Genomic DNA, 17,870 nt, shown 5'->3' with positions numbered 1-17,870 from the left:
AAAACAGTCATATAATTTCTTTAATAATTACTATGTAAACACTGAACACGCACAAATAACGATGAGACTCTCTTCTATCACCTGCAAAAAAAAGTTTATTGATCCCATTTTCCGTTCTTTAGTTATGAGCCGGAGAAGATAGCTTGATCGAACGAAAAACAGAGCTTTTTTTCTACGAGCTGAGATAATGAGCCTTTTGTGAAATTAAACATTTCAAGCACATCACTGACTCTGAAGCTAATTTTCTGATGTAGTCACACCTCAAAAATAATTTCCTTCAATAAAACAGTGAAGGCAAGGGAATTTTGTTTGGAAGAATAATATTTTTAGCTGAAACCAGCAGCGCTGGCGCCTGCATGCGCTGCTGGTTGCAGCTTCTTGCTGATCTTTTGCTGCTGGTGGGCATCGGATATTCTGGCTTGCGTTTGCCAACCCTGTCCTGCTGTCTGGGTCTGTGTTGTGTACTTGGCTCTGCGTGCCCACCTCCCCCCCTCCTCCTCCCCCCCCCCCCCGTTGTGGGAGGAGTGTCTCTCTGCTCTGCTGTTTTCTCTGCCTGCCCTGTGCTCAGCACTGAAAAAGTCCGTAGATCCTGCTTTTTTACAGCCGCGTGTACCAGCTCCCATGCTTCGAGTTGAGAATAATAACAAATCCACGGCTGATCATGTGTTGCAGCGGACACGGAGGCTGTTGCAGCGGACACCGAGGTGCTCAATTGTGATAGCAGATTGGCTGCTGCAGGGGCACAGCTAAACGTTGCTTCAATGAAGCCGCTGCATACGGACGGATGCGATGCGATTTCCTTCCCCCCAATGACTTCTTCTGTGTGTTTCACTCCACGTTCTCTCATCTGGAGAGCGCTGTCGCCACCTAAGGGTTCTGTAAAATAGGTTAGACACATTCAATACCTCTGAATATTGTAAGAGGCGATGTAAGAGGCATAGATCGACACCCCCCCGTCAAAAAAAAAAATTCGAGTTATTGACGCCATTTGGCGTCGCTGGCACTGTACGGTAAATTTCTAATGACGCCATATGGCGTCGCTGGCACTGAATGTGTTAACCAGGTAAAGTCTCATTGAGATTAAAATCTCTTTTTCAAGAGCGACCTGACTGCTGGAGGTGCTTGGTCCTGGCAGGCGGCATGGACAGGGCGGTGCTGTTTCTCATTTGCCTACCAGTACATTGCAGTCTGGTTGGAGGGAGAAGATCATGTAGTGGATGGGATGGACTCATCATCTCTTTTAATAAAGTGATTGCAGCTTCCTCCCTACGATTCTTTATTTCAAATGAAGATTTTCATCAATCCCGATGCCGAGATATCAACCATAAGTCCATTTGAAGTCAAATGTATATGAAAGTCATCACAGTCTATAACTCTGGCACCTGAGAATACCATGAACTTCATGAAGTTCACCTTGTTATGCAGGGAGCCTTGTGCCCTGGTGTTTTGGAGTGTGCCTGCACCTCCAGAGGAGGCAGTGTGCCTGAGGAGGCAGTGTGCCTGTACCTCCAGAGGAGGCAATGTGCCTGTACATCCAGAGTAGGTAGTGTGCCTGTACCTCCAGAGGAGGCAATGTGCCTGTACATCCAGAGGAGGCAGTGTGCCTGTACCTCCAGAGGAGGCAGTGTGCCTGTACCTCCAGAGGAGGCAGTGTGCCTGTACCTCCAGAGGAGGCAATGGGCCTGTACCTCCAGAGGAGGCAGTGTGCCTCTACCCCCAGAGCAGGCAGTGTGCCTGTACCTCCAGAGGAGGCAGTGTGCCTGCACCTCCAGAGGAGGCAGTGTGCCTGTACCTCCAGAGGAGGCAATGTGCCTGTACCTCCAGAGGCAGTGTGCCTGAGGAGGCAGTGTGCCTGTACCTCCAGAGGAGGCAGTGTGCCTGTACCTCCAGAGGAGGCAGTGTGCCTGTACCTCCAGAGGAGTCAGTGTGCCTGTACACCCAGAGGAGGCAATGTGCCTGTACATCCAGAGGAGGCAGTGTGCCTGTACCTCCAGAGGAGGCAATGTGTCTGTACATCCAGAGGAGGCAGTGTGCCTCTTTGCCCCCCATGTGTGGCAGCCGTACTGCAAAACTAAATGAGCAACATGATGTACGTGTGTACGTGTTTCTGCACACGTGTCACACGGACTCGTACTCTCTCTCCCAGGCGCTGTATCTGTCGGTCAGGTTCCGGGCCGAAGGCTTGGTGTGTGCTATCACTTCCAGGAAGTCGGCGGTTGCCACGGTTTCCAGCTTGATGGTGGGCATGTCCGACTTCCCGTGCTGGTGTGACTCCAGAGCATCAAAGATCTTGCGGACGGGTCTCATGGCGGCTTCCTTACACACCACTCTGATATCGCAGCCAGAGTAGCCCTCTGTCTCCTTCGCCAGGATTTCGTAATCCAGTTTGGTCCGTAGATCCACCCCTCCTGTGGAGCTGAGAGGCGGCAGCCAATGAGCAATCATGGCTTGGCGGGCGGGTTTCGAGGGAAGACCAACCAGAATCCTCTTCTCCAACCTCCTCAGCATGGCGTGGTCCAACTCCCACGGCAGGTTGGAGGCAGCCAGTACGAACACCAGGTCGTCTGACCTGGCCAGGCCATCCATCTGAACCAGCAGCTCCGTCTTCATCCTGCGGCTGCCTTCGTGCTCTCCTCCCATGCTGGTTCCTCTCTGGCCCATCACCGACTCCAGCTCATCCAGGAAGATGGTGGATGGAGCGTGGTACCTGGCCAGCTCAAACAGCACCCTGACCAGCTTCTCCGAGTCTCCTCTCCACTTGCTGACGATGCTGGAGGCTGAGATGTTGAAGAAGGTGGTGTTACACTCGGTGGCCACTGCCTTGGCCAGCAGCGTCTTACCCGTACCTGGCGGACCGTAGAGCAGCAAGCCTTTCCACGGAGACAGGATGCCGGTGAACAACTGGGGGTACTTAATGGGATAGACGACGGCCTCTTTGACTAATCGCTTGGCGTCCTCCAGGCCGATGATGTCCTCCCAGCGCACGCTGGGGTTGTGCATATAGATGTCCTTGCTGATGACGCCAGCCAGCTCTCTCATCTCACTGTTCATCCCAGAGAAGGCGCTGAGGGGCTTCAGCAGGCGTTCCATATGGCCCGAGTCGCCGCCACTTCCTTTGGCACAGTCGTGGATCAGCTGGCCTTTCCTGTTGGCGTCCACAGCTGTTTGATTTCTGCTGATGGAAGAAACGTTGAGGACTAACTCTGCCCAGTCGGGGGGGAAGGAGGAGCCATTTTCATCCTTGAGCAGTGCCTTGGACTGCGGACTGCGGGACGGACTGATCTTAGGAAGGGGCTTCACAGCTGTGCAGGGGGTCTTCTTCTTGCCGCAGCTTCTCACCAGTCTGGTCTCAACTGGTTCTGACATTCTCCTGGTGAGTTTGGGGAACTTGTGGAACTTGATGTGGTAGAAGCTCTCGTACTCCATCAACACTGTCTCCAGGTCGATGTTATCGCAAACCTCAAACCTCCTCAGTCCAGCATTTGTCTCCTGGTCCAAGGCTGCTGCTGCGTCCATGTAGCCTTGTTCCAGAAGGTGGTGGTAGATGAGGATGAGGAGGCTCTTCCTCCTGGTTTCTGTACGCAGTTCCTCTGCCTCGCGGGCATTATTGGCAGTTTTCATGGATTGATACGAAAGCTCCATCATGATTCTGCAAGCTGGGAAGCTAGTGAAGCATGTGGCTGAAATAAAATACTTATCATCAATGTCTGTCATTTAAATCACTGATGATGTCGCTTATCCATAGGCATTGTGACATCATAAATTATTCCCTGAAGAGGCTATAAGCAGGACTTAGACTTCCAGAAAGATTGCAGGGAAGCTATTATTAGCGTTGAAACAGTTGAATTGACTGTAGCACACAAAATCACTGGCAAGCAAATTTAATAAACTACAAAAAAGTATTATTAGCGTTATTAGACTGTCTCGTTCATATTCTGCTTTACTTGACACAGGAACTGGCCTCTAAAGACATTAATATTAATTATCTCACACACACACACACACACACACACACACACACACACACACACACACACACACACACACACACACACAGTTTCTAATAGTGATGTTGGCCCAGTTGATCACTGAGTAACCCCCTGGAGGGTATAGATTATTGGTCTATGACATCACTGAAGATGTGACAATGTGTATGACATCCCTGATAATATATATGGCATCACTGACAATCACAATCTATGACATCATCAGTGGATATGACATCATCAGTCACCACTGGCCACCACAGGAGAATGATGACATCATCATATGACATAATCAGTGGTAGTCACACTGGCCACCACTCGACGATCATGACGATGGCGTCATCGCTCAGGCCACCACTCGACAATTGTCAGGCATGCCATCATCACTGGCTATGACATCAGTGGGTATGACATGATCAGTCACCACTGGTCACCACTCGACGATGATGACGACTACATCATAGTGATTTATGAGCTCATCGATGTCATAGCAGCATTAGCTGTGATTGGTCTACGTACAACATCGCTGTAGTACCCCCGTGGGTTCATTTCCACCCCCCGCACCAGATTCATTCCAGAACCGTGTTTTGGAGGCGATCGGAGCAACAGTGCACCTTGCAACTCCGGACACACAAGCAGACAGACACACACATACACATACACACATATTGACACACACATACACACACACATACACACACATACACATACATACACACACGTGGCCATTCCCCTCCCTCCCCCCCATTCATACATCCTGCTCGCCCACTCTTCAGCCCCCCGATTGGTTGAATTGTCCCAAATTTGACTGCACTTCCTCAGATACAACACGATTTAGACGACAAGCAGCTCTGCGAATAATGTGCAATGCAGACCCCTCTTACCACTGTTGAACGCACGGTATCGTGCAGGTGAGTGAAACAGCGCTGGGTGCACCTTTTCTCTGATACTATTCTTATTAGATAAAACGAGGAAACGTGTGTATGTTCACTGCGTTCGGGTTAACGTTACTCTCCTGCTGTTCACATGCGTGTAATCAGGGTAAACAGGCAAGCTGCGTCGGTCTCGGGTCGGGTTCGGACAAAACATTTGAAATGAGCGTGCGCCACAGGCCGGGCTCGGCTAACGACGTCTCGGACGGTGTTGGACGGGTTCGGACAGAAACGTGGCCCGAGCCCACCTCTAACACGGCCTCACACACAGCCGGTCAGGAGGCGCAGTTATCTTCTCAGCGGGTTGGTTGGTTTTCGGTGGTGGCTCGACCGATCCTTTAATTGCACTGTAGGTGAATTCTGAATGGCGCAATCCAAAGGAAAAACTTGGAGGTTTGTCTTTGGTTCTTTTCGGGTCAGGGTAGTACGCTGCCGGTCCAGGATTGGTTTTGTCTTCAAGGATGTTGGTGCGGCTTTTCAATTTACAACCTATTTCCTTGTACTTGTAGCCAAAGGTGTCGACCATGGTGTAGGCAGCCGGGCCTGGCGTTTGGTCTTGGCTTATATCTTTGGGCCTTGCATACAGGGAATAAGCGGGTGCCGAATGGGACACCATGACATTGGCCCGGTCCAGGGAGTATTTCCCCGGGCCCGGGCTCTTAAACTCGGCGTAGATCGGGTGTGTGCGCCTGTGTGGACGCCATGGGCCAACATATGGGAGGAGGGCAGAGGGGTTGTTCTCAGCTTTGATATCAAACTCTGTCATGGTCTCTGGATGAGTAGGTGGGAACTCCCTCCTCCTTATATAGCCTCAGGATTTATGACATCATCACTGAAGGTCGTATACCAACGATGATGTCATAAATCACTGATGATGCCGCAGGCAATGAATGGTGAGGTGACAAATGACTGACGTTCTAGAAGGCTCAGCCGTCACAGATGGTGACATGCTCAGCCATCACAGATGATGTCAAATATGTCGTCAGTGATGTCACTCGAGCAATTGTGATGCCATCAGTGATAATGACAGTGATCACAATTGTTCAATTGACATCACTGATGACATCCCTCACTGATAACATCGCCGATGCCATCACAATTGCACGGTGACATCGGTGTGACATCATTGGCGACCTGGCCACTTTCATTCTTCATTATTAGTGGCCGAGCCAGCGAAGCGGCAGGGCCACTTATTGTATTTGCCTTTATTATTATTATTATTAGTGGCCGGGCCAGCGAAGCGGCCAGGCCACTTCTTGTATTTGCCATTATTCTTCTTCCTCCCGGGAAGTTCGACTTCCCATGGATGAAAACTAACCAAACTTTGCACAAAGGTCCAGTCCCATGCCAAACGTCTTTGACACAAATTTGGGACCAATAGTCCTAACGGTGGCACTACAGCGACCGTCTAAAGTTTGAAACTTAAAAAATTCATAAAAAATCAGGCATACGTGCTACGGCTTTGTGCGCCTAAATGAGGGGAAACTTTTGTACAATGCAACCTATGGCCAATTATGAAGTCTAAAGACCGCAAAACTGCAAAAACTGCAAAAACGAATTAAATCCTACTCCTCCCACATTTTTTCTTCAAACGACACCAAACTTCAGCATCTGCATCGTTAGACTGTTCTACACAAAAGTATCAAAACAGATTTTCGATCGGTCAAAAATTGAGCCCACAGTGCATCAAAACGTTGAATTCTGGCCCCGTAAATAGCCTAATTACCTTAATTACCTTTGGCAATTAGGTTGTATTTGTGATGTCATCAGTCAGTCAAGCAATTGTGATGCCATCACTGATGTCACTCGAGCAATTGTGATGTCATAATAGCTGAAAGCCTTGAGACTTGCCCAGCCACGACCCATTGCTGCGCAGCAGCCACTTTTTTGGCGCGTAATAACTCCCACAATTTCTGCGCCACATAGACATGCCCGAACTCAAAACATGCGGCTTATTGAGGACAGGTGTGCTATGACTTTTCTAAGGGTTTGGTCAAGCGGTTTGGCACTTCTTTTGAATGGACCCAGACCCGGCCGGGTCCGGGTCGGAACCTCGGGTATTCGGGGGATCGGGCATACCCGAAGACCTCTAGCTCAAAGCCTTGAGACTTGCCCGGCCACGACCCATTGCTGCGCAGCAGCTATAATTATTAGGGGTTCAAGCCCTGAAGGGGCTGAAACCCTATTGTTTTTCTGCCGGTTTATTAGGGGTTCAAGCCCTGAAGGGGCTGAAACCCTATTGTTTTTGTGCTGGTTTATTATTAGGGGTTCAAGCCCTGAAGGGGCTGAAACCCTATTGTTTTTGTGCCGGTTTATTATTAGGGGTTCAAGCCCTGAAGGGGCTGAAACCCTATTGTTTTTCCTCCGGTTTATTCTTCTTCTTCTTCTTCTTGTTGTTCATCTGCCCCAACGCAAATTCCCGTGAGTTGGTAAATGGTAGAGACCTGACATTTGGCCCAATGACAGATATTGTTGGCAGGTAGCTGCTCAAGAAAGATTTTTCGAATCGGCCTGAAGGTGGCGCTATAATCGACGGTTTTACGTTAAAGGCCATAACTTCCACGCCGTTGGTCCGATTTTCAAACTTTTTTTTTCCAGATGTTCAGGTGGACCTCCTCTACAAATTTGCCATAAGGACCCTTAATGTCCGTCTGGAAAATTTTTGAGATATTTGGAAAAGTTTGGAAAACACATTTTTGACATCTCCTCCTAGACCGTTGGACCGATTTGCACCAGCATCGCCAGGAAGCATCTATGGAGCAAGCTCTACAATCGTGATTGGTGGATTTTTGAAATCTACTTTAGTTTTGGAGATATTGATCGTTAAAGTTGTGAGAGGGCGTGGCCTCACAGCTAAATTGTCATAACTTCATGACCGATTAAGGAATCTTCACGAAACTTGCAGGAGGTCTTCGGAGACCATCCTAGACCATGTGTGTCAAATTTTGTGCAATTCGACCAAAAGGGGGTGCCATAAACGCCAGAAATGGGCGTGGCTTAACATAAAAAAGGCTGTAACTCCACACCTGTTTGTCCAATGATCGCGAAACTTGTCAGATATATCAAGGAGGATGTCCTAGTCAGAATCGGAAGCTTTGTCATCTGCGCAAGGCTTGAACCCCGCCCATCGCCGCTTGCGGCTATATTTAGGGGTTCAAGCCCTGAAGGGGCTGAAACCCTATTGTTTTCTGCCGGTTTATTCTTCTTCTTCTTCTTCTTGTTGTTCATCTGCCTCAACGCAAATTCCCGTGAGTTGGTAAATGTTAGAGACCTGAAATTTGGCCCAATGACAGATATTGTTGGCTGGTAGGTGCTCAAGAAAGATTTTTCGAATCGGCCTGAAGGTGGCGCTATAATCGACGGTTTTACGTTAAAGGCCATAACTTCCATGCCGTTGGTCCGATTTTCAAACTTTTTTTTCCAGATGTTCAGGTGAACCTGCTCTACAAGTTTGCCATAAGGACCCTTAATGTCCGCCTGGAAAGTTTTTGAGATATTTGGAAAAGTTTGGAAAACACATTTTTGACATCTACTCCTAGACCGTTGGACCGATTTGCACCAAAATCGGCAGGAAGCATCTATGGAGCAAGCTCTACAATCGTTATTTGTGGATTTTTGAAATCTACTTTAGTTTCGGAGATATTGATCGTTAAATTTGTGAGAGGGCGTGGCCTCAGCTAAATTGTCATAACTTCATGACCGATTAAGGAATCTTCACGAAACTTGCAGGAGGTCTTCGGAGACCATCCTAGACCATGTGTGTCAAATTTTGTGCAATTCGACCAAAAGGGGGCGCCATAAACGCCAGAAATGGGCGTGGCTTAACATAAAAAAGGCTGTAACTCCACACCTGTTTGTCCAATGATCGTGAAACTTGTCAGATATATCAAGGAGGATGTCCTAGTCAGAATCAGAAGCTTTGTTATCTGCGCAAGGCTTGAACCCCGCCCATCGCCGCTTGCGGCTATATTTAGGGGTTCAAGCCCTGAAGGGGCTGAAACCCTATTGTTTTTCCTCTGGTTTATTATTATTATTAGGGGTTCAAGCCCTGAAGGGGCTTAGGGGTTCAAGCCCTGAAGGGGCTGAAACCCTATTGTTTTTCCTCCGGTTTATTAGGGGTCCAAGCACGAAGTGCGTGGATCCCTATTGTATCTGTTCCGATTATTATTATTTTTTTTTTATTCTTCTCCGGTAAAACTGTATGTACAGCAGAAACTGTAATGCTCAGCGTAGCCAGACTGGGCACATAGATTGTAAATGTGCCTCACTACTCAGAAACAAAAAAATACCCATATCGGCCAGATGGTGGCGCTATAACAGACCATTTCGCGTTATGGTCCATATCTTCTGAACCGTGTGTCCTATACTCAAAATTTCACTTCTCAGGGATTCCTTGGATCAATACGCATCTATCCATATAGGCCCCGCCCATTTGCGTGTGCCTAGATTTTCCGCCATTTTGAATTTTATCAAAAACCTACTTTTGCGAACTCCTCCTAGACCGTTTGGCCAAATCACACGGGAATTTTTCTGGGACATCTATGGACTACCCCGACCTAAAGTTATTAAAGGATTTTGGATACGTGAAACCGTTTTGAAATGATAAATGTCTAAACTTTTGTGTATTTGCTTTTGTTCTTTTCCTACCCTAAAAGTGTGTGGATCTCAGAAACCATACACCCCCCATCACCCAAACTTTCCACACAGGTTCACGACATCACCCACTACTCAGAGTAAAAAAATTACACCAATCCACCAGACGGTGGCGCTATAACAACCAATTTCACGTTTGTCGGTCCATAACTTCTGAACTGCGAGCTGTAGAATCAAAATTCCACATCTACTGGTTTCCCTGGAGCATCATGTATCTAACCCACTAGGCCACGCCCATTTCTGTGTGGTAGATTTTCCGCCATTTTGAATTTGATCAAAAACCTACTTTTGCGAGCTCCTCCTAGACCGTTTGGCCAAATCACACAAAACTTTTCTGGGTCATCTATGGACTACCCCGACCTAAGGTTATTAAAGGGTTTTGGATACGTGAAACCGTTTTGAAATGATAAATCTCGAAACTTTTAATGAAACACACGCCAACACTAAATTGCCCACAACTCATTAACCGGTCAATTACAACTACTGCTGCTACTACTGCTACCACTCCCACTACTACCAACACTACTACTACTACTATGACTACTTCTGCTACTATTACTACTACTACTACTACTACTACTACTACTGGAAGTTGGAATCTAGCATTTTGGGTGGGGTTAATGTGTTTTGGGGTTCTGCATCTGCTGTAACATAATACACAGTTGGTTTAGATGTCACACAGTAATGCCCGATCCACAAAGAATTGACACCCACGTTTGAATAAAAACAAGTTTATGCCATAATAAGGTTACATCCGTGCCTCGTCATTGCTGTGGAAGGATGGTGTAGGGGTAAAGTAGCAGACCTCAAAGCTGGAGGTCCTGGGTTCAAACCACGGCCAGGTAACTGTTTTATTTTTTGAAAATGTAGAATAAAGGTTAATCTGGATATAATTATGTATAACGCTGCTGAATACACACTGTGTACATAGCAGAATAACTGAATATGCCTATTCATGGTAATGTCATATTTCGACGTCATCTTGACATTCCTGTGTAGATGTCTAAATGATCCTCAAATCGGCTGTGATTTGGCCTAGTCCTGGACGTCACTGAAAGATGATATCAGAACATCATCATGATGTAATTGTGTTTGCTGGGAGCCTTCTTTCAGATGAGAGAGGAAAAACATTCCAATACATTATTGTGTAATAAACAGGTGCTGAAGAAAGCTGAGTCCATCCGATCAGATGATGCCCACCCTCTGAGGTTCGAATATGAGCTGCTTCCTTCCGGGCTCCGCCTTCGTGCCCCCATAGTTAAAAAGAACAGGTACAGAAATTCCTTTGTGCCTGTCTCTATCAGAGCGTTGAACGCTGCTGGGGTACAAATGTAATGTCTCCCCATCTGCCGTTGCTGTTATTTATTTATTTTATCCTTTTATTCTTTTATTCTTTTATCTTTATTTATTCTTAGGGGTACAATACAGTATATCTGTATTATATACTTTGTCTGCCCTTTGGTCTGGACTGAGGTTTTTTCTCTTGTGCTTTAATACAATGATACATTGTAGCTCTTTCTTGTGATATAAATGTGCTGCTGTGAGTGAACTGCACTTTGCTACTATGCACTTTATATCTCTACTGTGCACTTTAGATCGTTGCTACTGTTGTCATTTGCACTTTAACTATTGTGTTGCACTTTAAACTGCTGCTCTAGACTGCTTTTACAATGTTTTTTTTGTCTTATTTGTTTTTATGTATGTACTTCGTACTACGCTTCCTGCAATCCAATTTGCCCTTTTGGGACACTTAATAAATCTTGAATCCTTGAATCCTTGAATCCTTGAATCCTTGAATCCTTGAATCCTTGAATCCTTGTGTCTTCACATGTGAAAGGTCCAAAAAGAGAATTCAATCTGAATTATCCTTGTCACTCATGTGCTCATTGTAACAGCACAACCCACACCAATTAGTTCAAACACCTCCATTCAGGGCATACTTTTAATGTAAAGTGGTGCATTATGTGTGTAATACAAAAATGTCCTTAATGGTAAATGGACTGCATGACAAGCTGCCATGCAGGGTGCTGGCTATAGTCACCAAAAGCAATTTCAGGGATAAACCCCATCAACCTTCTGTAGTGGACGCCACTACGCCCTATGGTTTGATGTGTGTGTGGGAAAGACACAATGACAACTGAAAATTCTGATTTCAGAACACAAAAGCTCCATCATGAGACAAGAACTAACCTCTCCTGTTGCAAAACACGTTCTTGAACACAGCCACGCAATCTCCAGCTAACATTTCCAAGATATTGAAAAAGTTCATGAAACACCGCAAAATAAGGAGGCAGCATGTGGGGTTTTAATTACTGTTACTGACTTACCTGTCTGAAGTTGAAAGTTTTTCATCCCACGTGGGGTTTGAACTTTGAGCGGCAATGGTCTTTAGTTAGCATAAGTCATGTGCTTTACCAAGTGAGCTATCCAGACTGTTGTATTTAACTTTGTAGACTATATTATATGTATCTGCAGAGCCAGAGAAGTACTTGTCGTATTGACAGTATGTTCTACCCAAATACCACTTTCTGTCCAGATACTTAAAGGGATATTGTACACAAAAACTGCTTTCTATCCAAGTACTACTTCAAGTTTCAAGACATCACCCACTACTCAGAGGAAAAAATTACACCAATCTACCAGATGGTGGCGCTATAACAGCCAACCACCACTACTACTGCTGCTGCTGCTACTACTACTACTACTATTGGCTACTAGTGGTGGCTGTGGCTCAGGAGGTAGAGTGGGTTGTCCACTAATTAGAAGGTTGGTGGTTCGTTCCCCGGCTCCTCCAGTCCGCACGTCGAAGTGTCCTTGGGCAAGACACTGAATCCCAAATTGCTCCCGATGGCTGTGCCAGCACCCTGCGTGGCAGCTGGCCGCCTTCGGTGTGTGAATCGGTGAATGTAGGCACATTGTAAAGCGCTTTGGATAAAAGCGCTATATAAATGCAGTCCATTTACCATTTACCATTTACTATTCTTAGTACTTCTGCTGCTACTACTGCTACCACTCCCACTACTACCAACACTATTACTACTACTGCTACTACTACTACTACTAGTACTGCTTGGAAACCGTCAGGTCACCGGATCTCAACCAAACTTTGTTTACTTGTGCATATACCAAGTCTGAATAAATGTGCACTATCTGACATATACCCCCCAAGTCACCGGAAGCTTGGACCCCGCATCGCCGCTTGCGGCTATATTTATTATTATTAGGGGTTCAAGTCCTGAAGGGGCTGAAACCCTATTGTTTTTCACCCGGTTTATTATTATTAGGGGTCCAAGCACGAAGTGCGTGGATCCCTATTGTATCTGTTCCGATTATTTTTTTTCTTCTTCTCCGGTAAAACTGTATGTACAGCAGAAACTGTAATGCTCAGCGTAGCCAGACTGGGCACATAGATTGTAAATGTGCCTCACTACTCAGAAACAAAAAAATACCCATATCGGCCAGATGGTGGCGCTATAACAGACCATTTCGCGTTATGGTCCATATCTTCTGAACCGTGAGGCGTAGAATCAAAATTCCACTTCGGCTGTATTCCCTGGATCAATACGCATCTATCTATATAGGCCACGCCCATTTGCGTGTGCCTAGATGTTCCGCCATCTTGGACTTTCTCAAAAAAAAAAAAAAAACGAACTCGTCCTAGGCCATTTGCCCGAATGAGCCCAAACTTTTTGTGTGTCATCTCTGGACTTCCCTGATTAAAAAACTTAGAAAGAATTTGGATACGTGAAACCGTCTTGAAATGATAAATGTTTAAACTTTTGTGTATTTACTTTTGTTCTTTTCCTGCCCTAAAAGTGTGTGGATCTCAGAAACCATACACCCCCCATCACCCAAACTTTCCACACAGGTTCACGACATCACCCACTACTCAGAGTAAAAAAATTACACCAATCCACCAGATGGTGGCGCTATAACAGCCAATTTCACGTTTGTCGGTCCATAACTTCTGAACTGCGAGCTGTAGAATCAAAATTCCACATCTACTGGTTTCCCTGGAGCATCATGTATCTAACCCACTAGGCCACGCCCATTTCTGTGTGGTAGATTTTCCGCCATTTTGAATTTTATCAAAAACCTACTTTTGCGAGCTCCTCCTAGACCGTTTGGCCAAATCACACAAAACTTTTTCTGGGTCATCTATGGACTACCCCGACCTAAGGTTAGTAAAGGATTTTGGATACGTGAAACCATTTTGAAATGATAAATCTCGAAACTTTTAATGAAACACACGCCAACACTAAATTGCCCACAACTCATTAACCGGTCAATTACAACTACTGCTGCTACTACTGCTACCACTCCCACTACTACCAACACTACTACTACTACTATTACTACTTCTGCTACTATTACTACTACTACTACTACTACTACTACTGGAAGTTGGAATGTAGCATTTTGGGTGGGGTTAATGTGTTTTGGGGTTCTGCATCTGCTGTAGCATAATACATAGTTGGTTTAGATGTCACACAGTAATGCCCGATCCACAAAGACTTGACACCCATGTTTGAATAAAAACAAGTTTATGCCATAATAAGGTTATATCCGTGCCTTGTCATTGCTGTGGAAGGATGGTGTAGGGGTAAAGTAGCAGACACCAAAGCTGGAGGTCCTGGGTTCAAACCACGGCCAGGTAACTGTTTTATTTTTTGAAAATGTAGAATAAAGGTTAATCTGGATATAATTATGTATAACGCTGCTGAATACACACTGTGTACATAGCAGAATAACTGAATATGTCTATTTATGGTAACGTCATATTTCGACGTCCTCTTGACATTCCTGTGTAGATGTCTAAATGATCCCCAAATCGGCTGTGATTTGGCCTAGTCCTGGACGTCACTGAAAGATGATATCAGAACATCATCATGATGTAATTGTGTTTGCTGGGAGCCTTCTTTCAGATATATGAAAGGAAAAACATTCCAATACATTATTGTGTCTTCAGATGTGAAAGGTCCAAAAGGAGAATTAAATCTGAATTATCCTTGTCACTCATGTGTCCAGCTCAGTGGCCTTGTGGTCTGAATGTCCGCCCTGAGACTGGGAGGTCGTGAGTTCGATCCCCGGCTGAGTCATAGCAAAGACTATAAAAATGAGACCCATTTGCCTCCCTGCTTGGCACTCAGCATCAAAGGGTTGGAATTGGGGGGTTAGATCACCATATGATTCCCGAGCGCGGCGCACGCTGCCGCTCACCGCTCCCCCAGGGGATGGGTCAAATGCGGAGAACAAATTTCACACATTGTGTGACAATCAGTGGGACTTTACCTTTACTTTACTTCCATTGTAACAGCACAACCCACACCAATTAGTTCAAACACCTCCATTCAGGGCAGACTTTTAATGTAAAGTGGTGGATTATGTGTGTAATACAGACATGTCCTTAATGGTAAATGGACTGCATGACAAGCTGCAATGCAGGGTGCTGGCTATAGTCATCAAAAGCAATTTCAGGGATAAAACCATCAACGTTCTGTAGTGGACGCCACTATGCCCTATGGTTTGATGTGTGTGTGGGAAAGACTCAATGACAACTGAAAATTCTGATTTCAGAACACAAAAGCTCCATCATGAGACAAGAACTAACCTCTCCTGTTGCAAAACACGTTCTTGAACACAGCCACGCAATCTCCAGCTAACATTTCCAAGATATTGAAAAAGTTCATGAAACACCGCAAAATAAGGAGGCAACATGTGGGGTTTTAATTACTATTACTGACTTAACTGTCTGAAGTTGAAAATTGTTCATCCCACATGGGGTTTGAACTTTGAGCCACAATAGTCTTTAGTTAGCATAAGTCATGAGCTTTACCAAGTGAGCTATCCAGACTGTTGTATTTAACTTTGTAGACCATATTATATGTATCTGCAGAGCCAGAGAAGTACTTGTCGTATTGACAGTATGTTCTACCCAAATACCACTTTCTGTCCAGATACTTAAAGGGATATTGTACACAAAAACTGCTTTCTATCCAAGTACTACTTCAAGTTTCAAGACATCACCCACTACTCAGAGGAAAAAATTACACCAATCCACCAGATGGTGGCGCTATAACAGCCAACCACCACTACTACTGCTGCTGCTGCTACTACTACTACTACTATTGGCTACTAGTGGCGGCTGTGGCTCAGGAGGTAGAGCGGGTTGTCCACTAATTAGAAGGTTGGTGGTTCGTTCCCCGGCTCCTCCAGTCCGCACGCCGAAGTGTCCTTGGGCAAGACACTGAACCCCAAATTGCTCCCGATGGCTGTGCCAGCACCCTGCGTGGCAGCTGGCCGCCTTCGGTGTGTGAATGGGTGAATGTAGGCACATTGTAAAGCGCTTTGGATAAAAGCGCTATATAAATGCAGTCCATTTACCATTTACTATTCTTAGTACTTCTGCTGCTACTACTGCTACCACTCCCTCTACTACCAACACTATTACTACTACTGCTACTACTACTACTACTAGTACTGCTTGGAAACCGTCAGGTCACCGGATCTCAACCAAACTTTGTTTACTTGTGCACATACCAAGTCTGAATAAATGTGCACTATCTGACATATACCCCCCAAGTCACCGGAAGCTTGGACCCCGCATCGCCGCTTGCGGCTATATTTATTCTTGTTGTTGTTGTTCATCTGCCCCAACGCAAATTCCCGTGAGTTGGTAAATGGTAGAGGCCTGAAAGTTGGCCCAATGACAGATATTAGGTGCTAGTTTCTGCTCAAGAAAGATTTTTCGAATCGGCCTGAAGGTGGCGCTATAATCGATGGTTTTACGTTAAAGGCCTTAACTTCCACGCCGTTGGTCCGATTTTCAAACTTTTTTTTCCCAGATGTTCAGGTGGACCTGCTCTACAAATTTGCCATAAGGACCCTTAATGTCCGCCTGGAAAGTTTTTGAGATATTTGGAAAAGTTTGGAAAACACATTTTTTGCATCTCCTCCTAGACCGTTTGACCGATTTGCACTAGAATCTCCAGGAAGCATCTTTGGAGCAAGCTCTACAACCGTGCTTTTTGCATTTTTGAAAATCTACTTTAGTTTCAGAGATATTGATCGTTAAAGTTGAGAGAGGGCGTGGCCTCACAGCTAAATTGTCATAACTTCATGACCGATTAAGGAATCTTCACGAAACTTGCACGAGGTCTTCGGAGACCATCCTAGACCATGTGTGTCAAATTTTGTGCAATTCGACCAAAAGGGGGCGCCATAAACGCCAGAAATGGGCGTGGCTTAACATAAAAAAGGCTGTAACTCCACACCTGTTTGTCCAATGATCGCGAAACTTGTCAGATATATCAAGGAGGATGTCCTAGTCAGAATCAGAAGCTTTGCCATCTGCGCAAGGCTTGAACCCCGCCCATCGCCGCTTGCGGCTATATTTATTATTATTTTTCTTCTCCCGGGAAGTTCGACTTCCCATCCATGAAAACTAACCAAACTTTGCACAAAGGTCCAGTCCCATGCCAAACGTCTTTGACGCAAATTTGGGGCCAATAGTCCTAACGGTGGCACTACAGCGACCGTCTAAAGTTTCAAACTTTGAAAATTCATAAAAAATCAGGCATACGTGCTACGGCTTTGCAACTTTCACCGAAATGTGCGCTCAAATGAGGAGAAACTTTTGTACAATGCAACCTATGGCCAATTATGAAGTCTAAAGACCGCAAAACTGCAAAAACTGTCAAACTAATTAAACCCTACTCCTCCCACATTTTTTCTTCAAACGACACCAAACTTTAGCATCTGCATCGTTAGACTGTCCTACACAAAAGTATCAAAACAGATTTTCGATCAGTCAAAAATTGAGCCCACAGTGGATCAAAACGTTGAATTCTGGCCCCGTGTATAGCCTAATTGCCTTAATTACCTATGGCAATTAGGTTGTATTTGTGATGTCATCAGTCAGTCAAGCAATTGTGATGCCATCACTGATGTCACTCGAGCAATTGTGATGTCATAATAGCACAAAGTAGAGGTCACGGGTCCAAAATCACGGACCGGACCCTAATGGACTCGGGGAATTTGTGCCCAAACCCGTAATGGACCCGCCGTCTATTATTAGACATCTGAGACCCGGCCCCGTTCAGAACAGATAAATGTCGGACCCGGACCCGGAGTGGACCCGTCTATTATTACAAATCTGAGACCCGGCCCCGTACAGATCCGAGAAATACAGAGGCAGAGACTAGTGGTGTCGACGTCAAAGTTGCTTGTTAACTGCTACAAGTTGTATATCAAATGAAACTTTGTGCATCTTAACGTTATAGCATTCTCACCTGGTTGA

At 45.7% G+C, this 17,870-nt stretch overlaps 1 protein-coding gene and 1 pseudogene across 2 annotated transcripts in view; both read right to left on the bottom strand.

Moving 5' to 3' along the window:
• nav3 (neuron navigator 3) overlaps positions 1-17,870 on the bottom strand; it is a gene marked incomplete at its 5' end in the record, with an annotated part of 744,909 nt that overhangs the window by 687,467 nt on the left and 39,572 nt on the right. The window lies entirely within an intron of this gene.
• LOC310792450 (katanin p60 ATPase-containing subunit A-like 2 pseudogene) lies at positions 2,119-3,645 on the bottom strand (annotated as a pseudogene). Its single transcript has one exon. The product of its transcript is annotated as a katanin p60 ATPase-containing subunit A-like 2 pseudogene (transcript).

This window comes from Poromitra crassiceps (genome assembly GCF_964638095.1).
Source record: "Poromitra crassiceps genome assembly, chromosome: 2".
Taxonomy (NCBI): Eukaryota; Metazoa; Chordata; class Actinopteri; order Beryciformes; family Melamphaidae; genus Poromitra; species Poromitra crassiceps.
Note: the sequence above shows the minus strand (reverse complement) of the source record. Positions and strands in the feature narration are given on the sequence as shown.